General features: G+C 45.2%; 1 protein-coding gene and 1 long non-coding RNA gene across 7 annotated transcripts in view; one reads left to right on the top strand and one right to left on the bottom strand.

Moving 5' to 3' along the window:
• FOXO3 (forkhead box O3) overlaps positions 1-10,616 on the top strand; it is a 97,365-nt gene extending 86,749 nt beyond the window's left edge. For 4 of the 6 annotated variants that reach the window (XM_062572667.1, XM_062572668.1, XM_062572670.1 and 1 more), the window contains one exon: positions 6,540-10,616. The gene's annotated coding sequence lies outside the window, so the exon portion shown is untranslated. Of the gene's footprint in view, positions 1-3,972; positions 4,237-6,539 lie in introns of all 6 variants that reach the window. The other 2 variants (XR_009957972.1, XR_009957971.1) reach the window with 2 other exon arrangements.
• Positions 10,617-13,140: 2,524 nt separating this feature from the next.
• On the bottom strand, positions 13,141-17,666 carry LOC134138681 (uncharacterized). The gene is made up of 3 exons (XR_009957973.1): positions 17,421-17,666; positions 16,635-17,227; positions 13,141-16,500 (listed from the first exon to the last, which is right to left on the bottom strand). It is a non-coding gene; the product is annotated as an uncharacterized LOC134138681 (long non-coding RNA).
• Between the last annotated feature and the right edge of the window lie 625 nt (positions 17,667-18,291).

Below are 18,291 nucleotides of genomic sequence, written 5' to 3'. Positions count from 1 at the left end.
TTCACGAGGACACTGGCTCCATTAAATAAGGTACCTGCAGCTGAATGGTGGGAGCAAACCCCCCTAGTCGAGTCTGACACGACTATTTCGTCAGCTTTTCCACTCCCATTACCACGCAGGGTAGTTAAAAAAAAAAATGGTTTTCAGGGAGGCCCTTGCCTCTCGTGCGTCTCTCTACCACATGTAACTTCTGATACGGGGGATCCTGCCTTACAGCAGCATGGTGGAGCTCCTTTTCAGCGATCTGTCTAAGTGTTACTGGCCTGTCATTTTTAATGAACTGTGGAGGAGAAAGAGAAGGCTACACAGCAGGAAGGATCTTTATAAAAAGCAGCTTCCTACCTGGCAGAGAAAAAATAAACACTCTGTGAGGGCATTTAGAATAAAGAAGAGTAGATAGTGTGTTTCCATTATGCTATAAACCCACAATTCAAAATGTTTATTTCTGTTGCCAGTCATGTAGATACCTTTTACTGTCCAGTTAGGAAAGCAGCATTTGTCCTCCAGATTCAAAAATGTAAGCAAAGTCCTTCCCTTTTTTTTTGCACAGATGGAGTAGTTACCCATCCGTTTCTCATCTACAGAGATGGTAGAACGGTCTTCCCAGTGCCCCCGAATGCATGAAGAAAGGGCCGTTATCGCAGCTGATGTACTCTACCCCTCACGGGACATGGATTTTGAGAGCATTTTGGGCTTTTTTCTCCCATGCTGCAAGCCTGTGTACTAGAAGCTGTTGTGCTGAACGCCTAGGCTGACCTCCTTCCATCAGTGGCAGTACTATCTTTGATTTCAAAACTGCCAGGAACTCCCCCAGAACTGGCACGATTTCCATCTCCCTCCTCAGGCCCCTAAAGGAAGAGCTAGGGATAAAACTTGCCATAAAATTGTCAAGTAAGAAACTTAGAGACTGTAGAGAAGTGATGGTCTGTATCTAAATTTTTCACAGTTGGCCAGGGCAGAGAATTAGAGTCAGCCAGATGTGGCAGTTCTCAGGCAAAGACAATTGCATGTTAACAGCGCTGGTGCTGGAAAGCCGGCATAGCTGCATATTGACATATCTGTAGGTGTAAAAACAAGTGTCGCAGCATATGGTCTTTTTGTATAGGCAACAACACAGTGGCATATGTAGTGTAGTCTGTATGAGCCTGCTCCTCTTGCAAGCAAGTGCAGAATTTCCTGTCAACTCACTTGTTCAGTATCAGTTCCAGATATGTTGGGGAAGCCCTGAGCTGCTTTTCCCTTCAACTATGTGAGCATGGGTTACCACTTGCTTTCTAGGGATCTCCTTTTCAACTGCAGAACGGGTAGGAGGGACCTTACCCACTTATCTCCCTTGCTGGAAATATTCAAGACTTGGCTTGGCAGATAACCTGATCTAAGGCCATGCTTTCAATGAGCTGTTGGACCAGAGTGTCTCCAAAAGTCCCTTCCAACCTAAACTTTTCTATGATTCTGTGAGTGAGGCTTAGTTTGTTAAAAGCTTAATAAAGGGTTGTAGAAGTTCAGCATATTTTTTGCCTGATTCAAACTGTTCACATGCATAAAGGAGATAGTAATCTATTAGTGATTGCATTGCATATGATATATATTCTACACAAAAGTAGAAAGAATAGGAGAAAAGGAAAAATTCTTCTCCCTCCTCCAGTTTGCCTTATACAGACAAAATATACAGTTCATGGAAAGAGGAAAGTAGATTTAGATGAGTAAGTGCTTAGATCCATAGAACTGAAGTCATTTTATGCCAATAAATTAATGCTAGTCCCCCAAGCAGGCAATCTGGTTTAAAGATGGGAGGGCAGGGGGTGAAAAAAGTAAAGCCTTGGTTTATCATGAGTCCTAAACTTTTTGTGATGCTGCAGGTCTTTTGTTTTGTAAGAACAAGCATTAGCGTTGTTACAGTCATGGCAAACAGCACTGTCTCCCGCAATGAGAGAGAAGGGACTGGTATATCAGAGTAACACGCATGTTAATAGTCATGACATCTCACAACAGTTTTGGGCAAGCCTTTTGCCCCAGAGAGTGGATACAGAGAGGGAAAATGGTCTGATGTCTTTCTTCAGTTACATTTACTTCTGAAATATTTGCTTATCTGCCCGGTTTTGCAACGTTTTGGCGTGGAACAGCAGCAGCAAACGGAAAAGTCACTTTCACATTTTAAGTGCATGTGCAAGTACCAGCACAGCAACTTCTTAGCTCCTGTAAATTTTGTTCTGTGCCTACTTTCTTCCTCTTTCCGTTCGTCTCCCCTTGCTCTCTGCCTCCTTTTTAGAACCGGAAAGACTCTATTTTTATGAGCGCAATTTAAAGAAAAAAACTTCCGTTGCAACATGCCTGAAGTTCAGCTCCTTGAAAGAGGATACGTTAAATTGCCAAGAAATTCATCTTAACCTGACAGAGTTGTATTTCAGCATAGTGCCATTCTGATGCAGTATATGCGATGCCTGTACAGTAGCTCTATGACATAACATGTCATGATACTGGTTTTCCTCATTTTTATTCTGCTCGAACAAAAAATTTATACAGCAGCTCTGTCATCATGGAAGGATTGGCCACAAAAGTTATCTTCCCTGTTCATTTCTTAATACCTTGTATTCATCAAGACTGAGCTGTGAAACCCCCAGACAGAATATTAACTTAAGCCAGAGAAGAACTGTCACCATACATAATCAAGTATTGCTTTTTGAGCCTACCCCCATTTTAGAGTAGAAGTGGTACTGCTGGTGGCTATCACAAAAACAAGGGACAGAGGCACTAGAATAAATGTATGTCTACCACTGATGGATGAAAGTTTCCTTCAAAATGTTTACATCCAAAGCCTCTGGACAGCTATTTATAAAAGTAGTTATTGGGATTTCCTGTCACTGCGGAGCAGTAATGAATGGTACCTGGGGCAAACACTTGTTTTACAGGCCTTTGAGTGGTGATATTTTTCAAGATTCAGTCCACTCAACCAGCCTTCCAGCCAAATGAGGCGCTCTGTAGTAGGCTGCCAAGCAGAGGAACTGTGTATTGATAGTGCAGTTTCTAACACCATAATTCTGTGAAGGTGCCCATGACTTTTCTTGCTGCAAAACACCGTATGTGCTGATAGCTACTGTTGCCTTACTGGTAAACTCACTGCCAATGCACATTGCCTGTGCCTTGCTCTCGGGGAGCATCAGTGCACCACCTTTCTGTTCTGAATAAACTTCCAGTGCTGCATAATTAGCACGAGTGGGAATCAAAGGGAGAAAGTGGTATGCGACTGGTGATGCTTAGAGCTTCTCTGACTGTACATGAGCTGACATGGGGCTTGGGAGACCCCTTTGCAGTTAAGTGGTGGAATGACATGAGATAGAGGTAAGGAAATGTTGTTTGCTGGGAGGGAAATCCCAAGCAAGAAATCAGGCCCAGAGAAAAGCCAGAGTAGCATTTCTAGCAGGTAAGTAGCAAGGTCGAGGATGGGAGAGAGTAGCAAAGGACAGAAGAAAGGGGCAGCTCATCTCCCACATAATCACTTGCAAACTAAAGAATTAGAAAATACAGAAGTATTTGAATTGTGTTATGTACTCCTCCACCAAATAGGATAAACAGACTTAGCGTCTATGTTTTGTGGTCCAGAGGTCCCTCCCAACCTCAGCCCCTCTGTGATTCCTTGAAAATGTCTGTGGGATGTTACAAAGCAGGAGTTCATCTTGACCTACTCCTTATTTAAAGATATTATTTTCATAAACCATACATCTATATAGATGCGTAAGCAATAGTTTGACATAGTACTGTGGCTACTTCTAAAGTCCAGCAGATGTATCTTCTGTTGAGACCTTCTGCACACAAGAGGTCAAAACAGCTGCAGTGGAAATGCCTCTGCTTTCAGTGCATGTGTGCTTGCAGGGGCATGTCGCCGGTCCCAGCTATCAGTGCAGTTGTGAAGACTGTGCCAAACTTTAGAAGAAAGTCTAAAATCCCTTATTTTCACTTTCTGATGATCTATAGACTCTGGGTTTGTCGCAGGAACTTTTCAAGGGACAACTGAATTTTCCAGGAGGTGGCTTAAGAAGAATAGGCAGACGATGCTTTTCGGGAAGCTCCCTATCCAAAAGTTCTCCCCAGCCTATGGAAACAAGAAACTATGCCACATGTAAGAGCCGGAGGACTGGGCTCGATGAGTGTTTGCTTCCCTGCCGGATACGGTTTTCACTGCTAGGAAATACCAGGCTACTAACTGGAACGTAATAGCTTTTTGCGGTGAGACAGAAGGTGAGAGCGAGGGTGTCTCCTGTGGACTTTAACGTCATGGCATGTAGGTTAAGACTTTGATCTACTTCTTTTCAATTTCTAATCCGTTTGCAAAGTCTGTATAAACGGAGCTGCGAGCGCAGAACGCGTTCCGCTTCGGCGGCGAGCAGACGCCGCCTTAGCCGCGCGTTTGCCTTCGGTAAGCCCAAGTCTCCTGAACGTCCGTAACCTCCGAAGGACGGGTGCCCTCGGAGGAACACCAGGCAGTGCCGCGCGCACAGATCGTGTCCACCGTCGTCTGTCCTCCGGTTTTCATGGTGCAGTATTTCACATACATTTTCAATTTAAATGTTAAACACTGCTCTTTGTGAGTAAGCTCACACTTACTCCCGAGTTTCTGCACTCGTTTGCTTTGAATTAGTAGCTCCGCTGGAAGTCGGGGAGGCGTCTCACACAGGCTGCAGCGCAAGCCCGGGCTTAGCTTAAATGGCTGCTGGGCGAAGCCTGCCTGGTTTGCTCGGGACGGAGGCTTTTTACCCTGGATTTGCCCTTTGGGAAGTCCTCGGTTCCCAGGCTCGCGGGCGCCAAGGCTGTGCTGAGAAGCTGGGGGGTACGGCAGAGAGCGGGGCCCGGACCGGCTCGGTGCGCGCCGGGGTCGCCACGTGGGTTACGCCGGGCCCTGCGTGGGTGTCTCCAGGTGACCTCGTTACGGCCGTGGGGACGCACGCGCTACGTGGAGTCGTTGCCAGGCAGTCACATCGACGGACGGCAAGCGCTGATTTAGTCTTTGGAAATGAAGAAATCAATATGCTGATCCAGTCAGAAATCCCTTTATTCATAAAAAGAGCCTACCCCCCAAAAAACCACCAGATAATTAAGGCTAAAGCCCAATTTTGCTTGGGCAAAGCGCGCAATCTGTCTGCGCCCTAAGCCCCTCTGAATGAGGGGCTCTCCGCACGGGCCCGGGAGCAGCTGTCGTGCTGTTGCTCTAATAACCGGGAGACAAAAATGATTAAATTCCCATCAATCATTTTGCATTATCAGAACAGGTCGTTTTAATGAAATGCTATCGCAGGAGCAGTGCCTGGTGCCTTGGAAAGGGGAGGACTCAGGACAGCCTCTGCGGTAATGGCAAGTCGCTTCACCGTGTCCCCTCTGCTGGCCCGGGCCACCACCTTTTTTTTTTTTTTTTTTTTTTTTTTTTCCTGAGAGCAGCCGATAACCAGGTTCGTTAGAGAGCAGAGAGGTTCCAGCAATCGATTTCAGGTGCTTTTCGGTGTCAGCAAGCGCCCCGCTGTCATTGCGCTAGGTAAAACTGTCAGTCTTTCATTGCGGGGAAAATCCTCAGCAGCTTCTCAGTGGTGCGGGGCACCAAGCTCTGCTTTCAAAAGCCTCTTCAGGGCCAGGTCTTTAAGAGGAGTCATGTGCCAAGCAGTGCAGGTGGCTGTCAGGAGGGATTTCTGAAGGTACAGAAGGAGTTCATGGAAATGTCTACAAGTACCGACTTTTCGAAAGCCTCCTGGGTGCCCACCTGTATCTGTAAGCCACCGGATGCCTTTAAAAACTTGGCCCCTTGGCAAATTGAAATGCTTTCTTTTTTCACTGCTTTACATACTTTACTGTGTCCCTTTGTAGGGATGTGGTCCACCCGAGGGTGTCCCCATGCTCCACCCGAGGGCGTCCCTTTCTCCCTTTCCAGTCTCCCTCTACACAAAACTTCCCCAAGAAACCAGGCCCAAACTACATTTCTAAATCCCTGTTCAGCCTGTCTGCTGCTGGTGTGTTACACTGTGCAGGAAAGTCAAAACTCGGAAGTGCAAAGCCAAACTTGTGGCTTCTCGCTGCTTCCCCTGAGCAGCCTCCTTCAGCTGTCGTTCAAAGGCAGTCTTCGATATCAAACCCGAGCAGGAGATTTGCTCAGACTTCTGGTGATATCCAGAAAGCGCGATCTTGAAAAATGGAGAAAAACTGAAGGAGCCTTCCATGCTTCACCCGGAAATACACTTAACAAATCAGCAATGTACTGGGCTTCCCTAAATTAGACTTGGCCATTATTTTTCCTTTTCAGGTGAAGTTTTTTGCTGTAAGGCTTGGTAGCAGCTAAGGTAGTAAGGAAGCACATACAACCCTTGGCAAGAGAGAAATATGTTCATGAGGGATCAGTGTACAACTTGCTCAAGGGTTCGAAGCTTTTGGATACAAACAAATGATCATCACTTGTCAATTTGAGCTGTTTTGGGGTTTGCTTGGTTGGCTTTTTTGGTTGTTGTTTCTCTACATGCAGCAATCTGACTGTCTTGTCTTCTCTTCTTCCTCCTCTCCAGGCCCTCAGACTGACATGAGACATAGAGAGCAAGCGAACCCTTTGCCAAATCTGCTGTCAGCAAGTGGACAGTGATACTGTTTACAGCTTATGACCTTTGTGAACCCTGCAATTTTTTCCTAAAGAAGCAGACTGTTAAAAAGCCCCTTACCTGAGTGAAGATCCTCTTTTTTTTCTTTTTTCTTTCTTTCTTTCTTTTCTTTTCTTTTTTTTTTTTTTGGAATTGAACTCATTCTAAAGTATGCAAAATCTTCCTTTTCTGGGATGGCCAAACACCTGCTGTGGAGACGAAGTTCAGCACCATCCTGTTGAGAACACACTGTGTAGCCTTTACAGTAGTTATTTGTCAATGAGTATGTGGTGTTTCAATATATTAATGGTTTATGGGATGTTTTAAGTTGGCTTTTTATTTTTGGAGGTGTTCCCTGTCTGCCCACCCTTTCCCCCCTCAACCTCCAGTTTGATTTCCTTAGATTTTTTGACCATTTTAGCTTTCTCTCCCTGGGGAACCTGAAATGCAGCACATGCGCAAGGAAACCTTATCCTGATTATCATAACCCTAGATTGCTCTGACACGAGCTTTTCTGACTATACAGCCTTCGTTATACCCATCAGCTGACCGACTTCCAGAGAGAGGTGACTCGTGTGATGTGTTTGTTGGGTTTGTTTGTTTGTTTTTTACTCTTAAGTTTAGTGGTACGCCCCGCTTTCCCATAAGCACCAAACTGGGGCTGAGTACGAAACAAGGGCGACCAGCAGGTTTGCCTCCTGGCCCGTGCTCACAAAGACCGGCTGAGCGAGGAGGCCGTTTCCGTGATGCTTCCGGCCACGGGACCCGGTTCGCTGCCCCCCGGAGCGGTCTCACCTCTTGCGTCACGTTCGCGGGGCTGCGCTTGCTGCCGTGACAAGCACCGTTAGGCTGCCTCAGTCGTCTGGGAAGAAGTTACAAGCTGAACTGCCCCTCCGTTGCCAGATGAGTTGAACATAACCACCTGTGAAGATCTGTTTAAAAATGGGAGGATGAAAGAAAGGAAAATGCACCACTTGGCAGAAAAGATAAGCTTGCAGGCTGGGCATCAGCAAGTAACCTAACAGTGGCAGTGTCGGGAGTTCGGGCACAGATCGTTGCAGGGTGTGTTATTGCATCAGTGATTTTTTTTTTTTTTTTGACATATCCTTGATTATTTTTTCCTTCTCATTATGCATAATCCATTGTGGAAGAAGCAGGAGAGGGAATGGCAAGGTGACAGTATCATACAAATGGCTTTTCATATGAGCATAGATTGTAACAGGATAAATGACACTGAAAGACAAGGCAGTTTTATATATTTTGCTTCTAAGATTTTCTTTTGTAAAATGAATAATAATGAATTAATAATAATGAATAAAAGGTATGGTGCTGTATAGATCCTCTCTATAATCTGGAAAGTTTGATTACTTTTTATTAGTATCTTTTTGGGTGGGGGGAGGGATATGAAAAAAGAGGGGAAGAACACCAATGGTACATATGAACTTGGTATGAAGAAGTTCTGAATAGGACAGTGTATACATAATTCTCCAAAGCGATATATGAAGTTTTTTTTTCTTTGCATAAAAGCATTATGCATATAAATATATAAATATATTTTATTATGTACAGAAATGGCTCATTATGCATGGATGTTAGGAAAACAAACTAGCATTTTAACCCAAAGTTTCAGTGCATGAGTTCCCACTGATACGTGTTACCATGCAATGTGGAGTGACTCCCTTTCGCCACGGCCACCACACGTGCGCAAGCGCACGGTCATGCACACAGACACAACACGAGCATTTGTGGGCCCTACGTAGCTCCTTACTTGCCAGGTCCCTGAGGTGATATTGGTGAAATAACAGCTCCTCGTGTGATGGAAGTTTTGTTTTGTGTTGTGGCCTCCTCATGCTCCCGCTGTTCCCCCGTGAAGATGCACCTCTTGGTTGCACCACGCAGTTATGGCTGTGCAAGCTCTGTGCGGTTGTGGATAGCGTATCCCCGTAGCCTACCGACTCTTCCAAGCAGCTAAGGGTTTATCATTTTTCTTTTAAAAAAACTTATTTTTTTTTTTACATGAAGGTGGTCTGTTGGTCAGCATGGGGACTAGTTTGTTTTAAGTTTATCAGAGTTAGCTGAGGCTTATTGCCGATCTCCATATCTAGGGAGATATTTCCAGTAGTTGGTTGCCCTGGACACCCAGGTTGTACAGTGGTCATCCATGGCTGCAAGGTCCCTGGTATATCTTGAAACATGAATTACACCGATGGCCTTTCCCCCACCGGCTCGTGCCCTGCATTTGGGCCAGCCTCGTTTCACTGGGATGAGGCGCTGCCCCCAGGCCACCACTGCAGGGCTGGCAACTACCTGCCCAGAGACCGCTGCCAAGACCTCTCTGTAATCTGGCTCCAGATGGTATGATGAAAATCCATCATCTTACTTTTGTTCTTGGTAGGGAAGCAGTCCTTGTCGCACACAAAGCAATTGATTTAAACCTAGCCGGCGGTTTCTGCTCCATCAGTGTGGCATAGCTCCACTGAAGCCCATGGAGCTAACTCATGCCAGTGTCAGTGAGAGGGAAAAATATGGTCCACCCTGCTCAGAAAATGGAAGAAAAGAAAACCGATGGATTTGGAGACAGTCAATGGCAGAGAAGTCTTTTTAAAAAAAAAATAAATAAAGCATTAGCAGCTGAAAGGCCTATCTACCTCCCAGCAATGTCAAGGAAAGCACTTTCGTTGGCTTGTTGAGGACAGATTGGGCCCCTTCTTTTGAGGCTGTCCCCTGCACTAGCTGGAGAGGGATGGACTTGGACAACCTCTTCAGTTTGCTTTGGTTTCTCTCTTGCTCATTTTGGTGGCCAAAATTTTCAAACTGAAGTGCCCCGAGCCAGGCACCCAAGGCTGGGACTATAAAATGGTCCCGCAGGGTGAGCTACTCTACCCTCGTTGCTTTTCTGGGGAAGCAGAGGTGCCCGCTTGCTGGAGGCCCACTGGAAGATTACTGCCCTACATGGGCATTTAGGTGTCTAAAAATTGCCCTCGTCTTCAGAGGCCCTGGATAAATGCATCTCCCTGCATTCAAAGGGTCACTTACTTCTGCATCAAAATACAGATTGCAATGGCTGATTTGGGGAACCAACCTTTTGAAAACTTTGTCCTTTGAATCTTTGAACATCTTTATGCATAGAATTTTTCCTTCCAAAATCCTGTAAAACAGATACAGGTCCAGAACAATTACACAAGGATTGCTTAAACCCTTTGTCAAGAAAGAGTTCCAAAAAAGGTGACATTTTTACAGTTCCTACAGTCATGAGTTTGGGGTTTTATTTAATAATTTTGTAAATTTTTTCTCTTGAGAATAATTAGTTAGTTGGCCACTGCCTAATTCCAGAAATATTTGTGCCACTGCTCCAAAAAGCTACCTTTTAGGTCATGTATTTCTCTAAAGTGATGTCATTGCTTGGCAATCAGTGTCCTGTAATTGTTTTTTAGTACACAATATGCATTAGGAATGCCAACAGACGCGAAGGGGGACCAGATACATTTCGTTACTATGGGTTGGAAAAATAGATTGTACATTTGGCTTCACATGTTTAACTTTTTTTAAAAAAAGTTGCATGATTGAAAAAAATATGTATACAGTATCTGTAAAGCTGTTTTATCTGTTTTTGTTTCAAGCCATGTAAATTGGAAGAATTTTAAATCCACAGCCTTATCATGCATGGCCATCTTTACATACCGAAGAGCTGAACAATTTATACTTTTCATTTGGGCTATCTTGTACTTTCATTTGAAAGCAGACACTCTCATGTTGCATTCTTACGGAGGATTTTATAAAAAACAGAAAACAAAAAAAAGATACTGCCCTGGATGAATATACTACCTTACTACACAGAGATTGGAAGCAAGTTTGTTTTGGAGCTCTGCCCCTTTCCAAACGAAGTCGAGATGCAGTGCTTACTCCACTTGATGTTAGTAGATATTGCCTTGTGTATTCCATTTTAAATTGTAATCTAGTTTGTAAAAGAGCTGGTGACGCATGTAAATAAAGCGTAATGGATCTCTACATTGCAGATTTGCCCTCGCTCTGTTTTATTGTGTTGTCGACATCTCTGCACAGCATCTGGAAAACGAATGACTTCAAAGCAACCAGTGTAATGGGGTGGCTGGAGGAGGTGGGTGCTGGGGAGAGGAGCTGCTCCTGAGACTGCTGGAAGCGACGGGAACGCTGGCTTGCACCAGCCTCGGCGCGCTCTGCACGTGGCCGTGCTGCAGGATTCGACCGGGAAGCCCTGAGTGAGCAGGGGCCTCCTTGGGAGCGGTCTGTGGGCGCTGATCCGCCTTCGAGGTGCTCCGGGCTGAGAAGCGCCAGCTCGGGGACGGGAACCAGCTGGAGAAGCACATTTATAAAATGTATGGCAGGGCTATATAAGTTCCCGAGCTGTGCAGGGAGGTTTGCAGCAGGCTGCTTGTGACTAAGATCGCCTTCATGAGAAAAGCAGGGGGGACGTGGCACCCTGCGGGGTGCTGTTGGCTCAAGGGCAACTGTTTTGGTAAGAAAGGCAAGCGGCAGTTCAACTTTGCAACCGAACCACTGTTGGTTTTGTGGTCGATTAGCCCACAATTAGATTATTTACTGCTGCTAAAAATCACAAAGCTTACTTAATTTTGGGGGTGGGGAGTGCTGGCCTCTGGGATGGCTGCTGCAGCCTAGCTGCTGCAGGCCTGCTTGCTCTTCCCGGGAGAAAACCAACTCAATTGCAAGTCAGTCAGTAGAAGAATTATATCCCCGTGGGCTTGGTTGGGTTTCAAACTATAGCTGAAAAATGTCTGGAGTACTGGAAACCACCCATTAGGGATTTGGGATAAGGAAACCAGCAGCCTGACTCAGCAGAAAGTTATATTGACGGTTCTGGCCAAGGCCCAGGAGAGCGTGCTAAGAAATATGAGAGATGTGGACAAAAACTGTTCTCCCACACTGACAGGAAGCCACAGATGTATACGTTTTTGGAGTCATTTTCCAAAAGTCGCTGTTTTCAAGAAAGAAGAGCTTTTCTGTGCAGCAGGGAGGGGTTTCTGATGAGCCTTGGACTGTGACTGCTGCGTTGTCCGTGCAAAACTCACCGGAATGTTGCTCCAAAATGCTGCAGTATAAAAAGTAGCTTAGGGGATATCACAACCTTTGCCTTCTTGTTTAATACAGCTAATCACATAATGGTTGAGGTTGGAAAGGACCTCTGGAGATCATCTAGTCCAACCTCCCCTGCAAGAGCTATATGGGCTCTGTCTTAGCTAGACACAGTTTGAAATGTAAGACGTATTCAAAATACAGCCTTTTACTTGGATGAGTTGAGCATTAGCATTCTCAGCATGAGAGCAAGCACGTGTCCTGCAGCAATTGCGCAGTTCCCCCAAGTTGCTCAAAAATGGATCTTCCTTACTGAGTTTTCTAAAGGATCCTCTAATAGCGCTGCGGTCAAGCAGGCCAGCACAGTGACAACCCGTGTCCTCCTCTTGCTGACCTTCCTCAACTGCAATTTGGGATAGACAATAACAGCATCTGGCCTTTAGGTACCTGTGCAAAATGGCCCCGATTTCAACCTGAATTTAGGTAGGGGCAGCAGCAACTCTGAGCCGATTGAATCCTGTGCAAGTTGTGCTAACGCCACTTCGTTATGTTGTGCAATATCTTAATAGCGACCTTCATTTCACCCTGCCTTGGAATATATCCTTCTTATCTTTGAGAATACTTTCAAAATAAGTTTAAACATTTTAAACTTCTCCAAGTCCCAGAAGACAAAAGGCTTTTCAAGCTGTTGCTGGCACTAGTGAGGCAATCGGGAGCTATTTTGGGAGCTCCCTACCACATATGCTGAGTTGCTAGTTAGACCAGACCGTAGAGAACAATGTTGTACAGCTCTTACTTGGCTGCTGCTGCCAAGGAAGTTAGGGGGGCTTTTAAGAAGATCGAGATAAGCAAATCTGGGAGTCCATCCCCTTTCCTGATGGAGTCATCATGACTGATATAGCTCACTTTTCCAAAGACAGACTTCTTGGGTGAAGCTGTGCACAAGCTTAAGTAGACTGGCACACAGATCCGTCCCATCTCCAGTGACTTTTCAAGTGTCTCAGCAGCTTTTGTGTTTGCCTTTCCCAGCCCACATATCCTTTTCCCTGCTGGCTCTGGCTGTGGAATTTTTTGATTGAGCTATTTTTTGATAAAAATGCTATTTTAATATAAAAAATGAAACATATGAAATTACATTAGAACAAAAAAGGATTTTTTTTTTACTTTTGTTTAAATCTTTAGAAAACTTTGAACTTGTCTGATAAAATCCTGAAGCTTGGTTTTGGAATTTCAGATCTGGCTTTTCTTGTCATATTAATGACACCAGTAGTTATGTGTGTGTCATGCACGCCATTTACTTTTTAGAACAAAGTGTCTTCTATTTTTATTGTTTGATGCTTTAATGACATACCAAGGAAACTATTTAACCTAGAAAACAAGATAAAATGTCTCAATTTAGTAGTAAGAATTGGCCTAAATGACAATAACTGTTGTAATAGTCTTTTAACGTTATATTTTGCCATGCAGATATAAAAGTACCAATATGTTAAAAGGGAGGGAGGGAATAGTAGAAATGCAAGAAATCCCATAGAAATCTTTTCAATTTCCACGTAACAGGAACCTCGGTGTTTTTACCCCCTTCTTCCTCTGTCCCTGTGTTACCACCGACCTCAGCTTCCCAGCCTGGAGACCTGGCCTTGCTGACCAAGGATTGGGTTTAAGCTTCTGCCTTTCTTGCGCTCAAGCAATAATTCGCTCAGAAACCTCCCCTAGCCAAAATCCCAGTGCAACAACACGGTCGTGCTGCCCTAAATGGCAAGTCCGAGCACGAGGGAGCACTTAAGCAGACATTTTCTGCTAACCGGGGGCTGAGCAGTGCGGCAGCAAATCACTGCACGGTGAGTTCGTTTGAGGACTTTGACTTCTCCTGGCGAAGGTCAGCCGCTTACCTGCCTGGTGCTGTAATGGGAGGCCAAATGCGGTGAGAGCTCTTTCATCATCCTGTTTCCTTATAGCTCCGTGCAGCTCCTAATGAGTAACTAACTTAAGAGCAACTTTTTCTTTTTGTGCTTCCTCCCCCGGAGGGGAAACTGAATTTAAAGCAACATCTCGTGTTTTCGTGGGCTTGGCCTGAATGAAATGGGGCCATGTGTTATTCATAGGCCTTCATCCGTCCTTTAGCAGTGTTTAGAGGCTCCAACAAAAGTCAGAGGCTGGGTCTCCTGGGCCATGTACATCCATCCGTACGGTGTAACAGCGGCCTCAGCATCGAAGAGCTCATGCTCAAAATGCACCAGATGGACAAAAGAAAGGCAGATCTTTTTAAAATATGAGTAGAATGAGGCAGAGAGCACTGATGCTGCTCCTGAAGCTTTCCCACACAGGGAGGCTGAGGGCCATCTTTCCTAAGCCTCAGCTGTGAATGATGGGTCTGGTGTCACGTTGCATTAGTTGTTTCGGCTTCCTGAGTTTGTAAGTTCATTTTCAGCACCAGAATAATGACTTAACCTTTTGCTTTGATGGCGCAAGCTATGTGTCTTCAGCTTTTTAAACTCTTGTGGCACTTGTTAAGAGTAAATTCAGGTGAAACCCAAGTATGCGGTATCTCTGGAAACAACAGGTCCTGACACAGTCATGTGCTCAAGTAAATCCTTTGAGGAACCTGCAGCATGAGCAGGACTGAGCTTGCAAGGTGTTTTGTGCAGACCTGCAGGTTTGTATTTCCATGCCCAGGTCCTGAAGAAGCCGCCCCAGGAAATGTTGGTGAACGATCACCAAAGGTAATAACTCTTGGTACCTCCCTGACCACCACAGAGGTGCAGATAAACTCTGGTGTAGTAGCTCCACTTTGTGACCATCCTTCCTATGCAGTTCCAAAACATCTCTTCAGATAGAAAATTCCTATTCGATCAGCATTTTATTTTAAAATCACTATAGGTGCCTCATATTTAAGGCTATCCAGGCTTGTACACCATTAACTAGTTTATGAATGAATGTCTTGGAGAAAAGTCAGTATTTAGAAAGCAATTCATAAAAATACTGAAATTAAAAAATACCTAGCCTTTTTATTCATTAAATGAAACCCATCATCATTGTCCCTTCTCTAGCTGTTCTCTTGGAATAGCAAACTGGGTTATATCAACTTTGGTGTTCGTACACTAAGCAAAATGTATGATAATGCTGTCCCATTTATACAGAAATTTTTGCTGTTCACTTTCATTAGCCTCATAGAGTCTTATGTTGTAGTGTAAGTCAAGAACACCACCGCGCCTGCACAGTTATGAAATTACCGTGGCTTTCAGACTTGGGACATCCTGAAGTTTCTTCCTGAGGAAGGCAGCTACCTTCAAGTGTCTGCTCAGAAGCATCTGTTTCTAAGACAGTAGCTAGAAGAACAATAGGAAGCCCGTAGGGAGCTCAGGTGTGGATATATACGGAGGGCTTCACTTTGCAATCAAGCTGTGCTCACGCTGCAGTCAAGGTAAGGTGAGCCACCTTGCTTTCCTGAAAGGCTCAGTGCAAACTCGCTTACCACAGAGTAAAAGCGGTTCTGGGAGAAATTATCTTGGAATAGCTAACACATATAAATATATATTTTTACTTCTTTTTCCTCTAGCTTGTTTTAGCTAGGACCCATTTCACTGCATTGTTCATGAGAGAACAGGCGGATGATAATCTGTTTGCAGGAAGTGCCCTGAGTTGCAAGGTCTTGGGGGACTTGCCTGAGAGCCTGTCGCTTCATTGCTACCATCTTAAAGCTCCTGCCTGAGATTCTTTGCTTTTCCACGATTTCCTCACTGTATCTCACAAAAGCTTTGTCTTCAGAAAGGGCCCTAGGGAAGACGACATGGTGTTGCTGTTAGTGGGAGCGCCTTGTGGTTTGGTTCTCCCTCACAAATGTGCGTTTGAGGGGGACCTCTTCCCACCTTACCCAGCTCACCAGCTATGCCCGAGAGTGAACTTTTTTTGTATGTGTAGGGGAAATTGCAGGATATGAGAGAATACAGGAATGGCACACAACAGAGTAGGTGAAAAAGGCCTAATAAAATGCTACCTTTTAAGTAATATGTTGTCATGGAGTATCTGAACCACTCATGCCTCCTCTCTTTGTCTTGCCTCTCCAAGTCCAAAGTTACCAGTGTACCAGAAATGTGCCTCTTGATCTCCATGAGCCTTTCTTTGGAAAGGAGTCTTTTGCGCACACGCCGGTTTTCTAAGGCCAGATATTAAAATGTTTGTGGGGACAGTAATGTCAGTTGTGGGTATGATTATTTTTAATGGTGTTTTTATACAAGCAAGAATCTGAGCATAGACACAGTTATCTGGCAAGAGCTCTTTGCCAGTACGACTCATTTCATTCCAGCTCTGCTGGCAAGAAGCCTTTTTTTTTTTTTTTTTTTTTGCTGCTACAAGCTATGTCTGTGTTCGAAGGGTTTGCTGATCTAGCTACAGCAGCCACCTTTTTCTAATATAGGCTAAACCTTAAATACTGCTGCACGTAGCCTAGCAAGTTTACAGCCCATATGAACTGTTTGCAATATCCAAAGGTCTGCTAAGGTCAGGAGACGTGGAGCTGAGAGTACGTACAAGTAGTCTGTGGCCCAGGAAGGGCTGCTCGGAGTGACATGAGCACACCACTTCAGAGCAAGCTGCTGCACTCCAAGCAGGGTGGGGGGAAATGAATGCCTCTCTCCTTTTCAAAGTGTCTCTCTTGGTCCATGCTCTTCTGAGTCTTTCTGTGAGAAACGGATATTGTGAAGTAGCTTTATACATCCTAGATGCAGCCTTGAACAACCATTTTCAGAATATGCCAAGCTGTCTGCCCTCTTGCAGTATTGCCAGATGCAATTCAATTACCTCTGATACTTCTCTGGTCTGTAATCTGTTAAATAGAGTTGGCAACCTCTGATTACCCTGATTGCAGTGAGTCAAAAATCTGCTCTTTCCCTTAGAGGTTAAAAGAATTTGAAGGATTTACCCTGATCACCTCATCCTTTGAGCTAACAGAAATCTTACCTGTTTCTTTTCCATTGCAGTCAACGGTCCTCTGTTAACAAATGTTCAGCTTTTCAAGACTGCAACTTAAAGGTCAAATTTATCATACAGGCAGACTGGATGAGCTCATGATTGAGGAAAGACCATCTGAAGGTGACTTGTCTAGCATATCTGTACACACACACACACGCGCTACTTTTCAGTGCAGCCTTTTTCAGACATTGCCTCTGTGCCAAGTGCCTCAGGATAAAGTTGTTCTAGAAATCATAAAGGTGGGTTGGATTTAGCACCTGGAATATAAGATGAGGGATCTGAACAACAGATGTTTGTACAGAGATGAGGAGAGCAGAACTTCCTTCTTCTGAGCCCTCGCATCTGAAATCTTAATTATGTCAAACTGCTGAAACACCTTGTTTGTCTTTAGGTAGGTGACTCTCAAACTTTGTGTGCCCAAGTGTGGGTCCTCACGGCCTCAGGAACAGTGACTGTGCTTCACTACACAGAAGCCACGTCCATGCTCGGCACGGGAGCTGCCACAGCTGATAATGGTACCCAAACCAAACGCTGAGGACCCTTGTAGCCCACACATAGGATAGTTATCAGCAAAAGATGACCTGTAACATGCGCAATGTGTATGGCTGAGCGTAAATGCTAAGGGTAGTTCAGAGCACAGCTCTCACCACAAGCCCAGGAGTACTGCAGGCACGCAGCAGCTTCACACAAAATGCATGCATGAAACTTGAACTGCGCTAAAGCTGCAGTCAAGGCTCAAAGTGTGAACTGAGTAAGGAAGGCAGATAACGTCACCTAATTAAAATCAAATGTCTTCAGGGGTGTCCCCTCCTTCATATTTGGTAGTGCCTTAGGGGATACCAGCTCTTCTCTGAAGAAATTGTGCAGAGCTGGAAGTCACTTTTCCGTGGGGACTTGTCTGTGTTATCCCGTAGGCTTTTTGGCCATGTGTTCATTTTCAGCCTCTCAGCCATCCTCCTGGCAGAATCACAGATGGTGGCTGCAGGCATGAAATTTGGAGATATGGATTGGATCTCCAGTAAGTGAGACACTGGACAACTATCAGATCTCACACCTGGGCTCCAAAGCAGGACCCTACAGGCTATCTCTCCTCCCACCTGCCATATCTTCCTCCTGCGAGCCTAATCTCCTGCCACACTTGTCCCCTGATCCCCATGCTCCTGCCCCACCCAGCCTTGGCCCTGTGCCTGTGGCCGTGAGGGTCTGGAGGCCCAAAAATTGGCAGCAGTGTCTGCCTGCCGATCTGTCGGTGCTCCCAGAAGCTGCAGGCCACTCGCTCTGTGCAGCGCATAAGGCCCTTGCACAGAGCGGGAAGCTGCCACCATGTGCCACCAAGGCACCCATTGGGAGATGGCCTTCATGCCACCTTTTCAGAGGGATCCTCTACCAGGCAGGCACATGGCTCATTGCAAAAATGGGCATTACGAGTAGCTCCCTGCCTGCATCGCAGCGGTTTCATGGGACCTCTGTCACGGCCCTGTTTCTACTCTATGTTCTCATAAGTGGCTTGGATTGATGGAAGACAATGTAAAAGCCTCATAAAAGGGTGCAGCTGACACTAAGGCACAAGGTGCTTCAAGCACTGAGGAGGAGAGTCTCCTTCCTCAAGTTCAAAATGACCTCAATGAATCAGGAGACAAAAGTA

This window comes from Rhea pennata, chromosome 3 (genome assembly GCF_028389875.1).
Source record: "Rhea pennata isolate bPtePen1 chromosome 3, bPtePen1.pri, whole genome shotgun sequence".
NCBI classification, from domain to species: Eukaryota; Metazoa; Chordata; class Aves; order Rheiformes; family Rheidae; genus Rhea; species Rhea pennata.
This window is presented reverse-complemented; position numbering and strand designations above follow the sequence as displayed.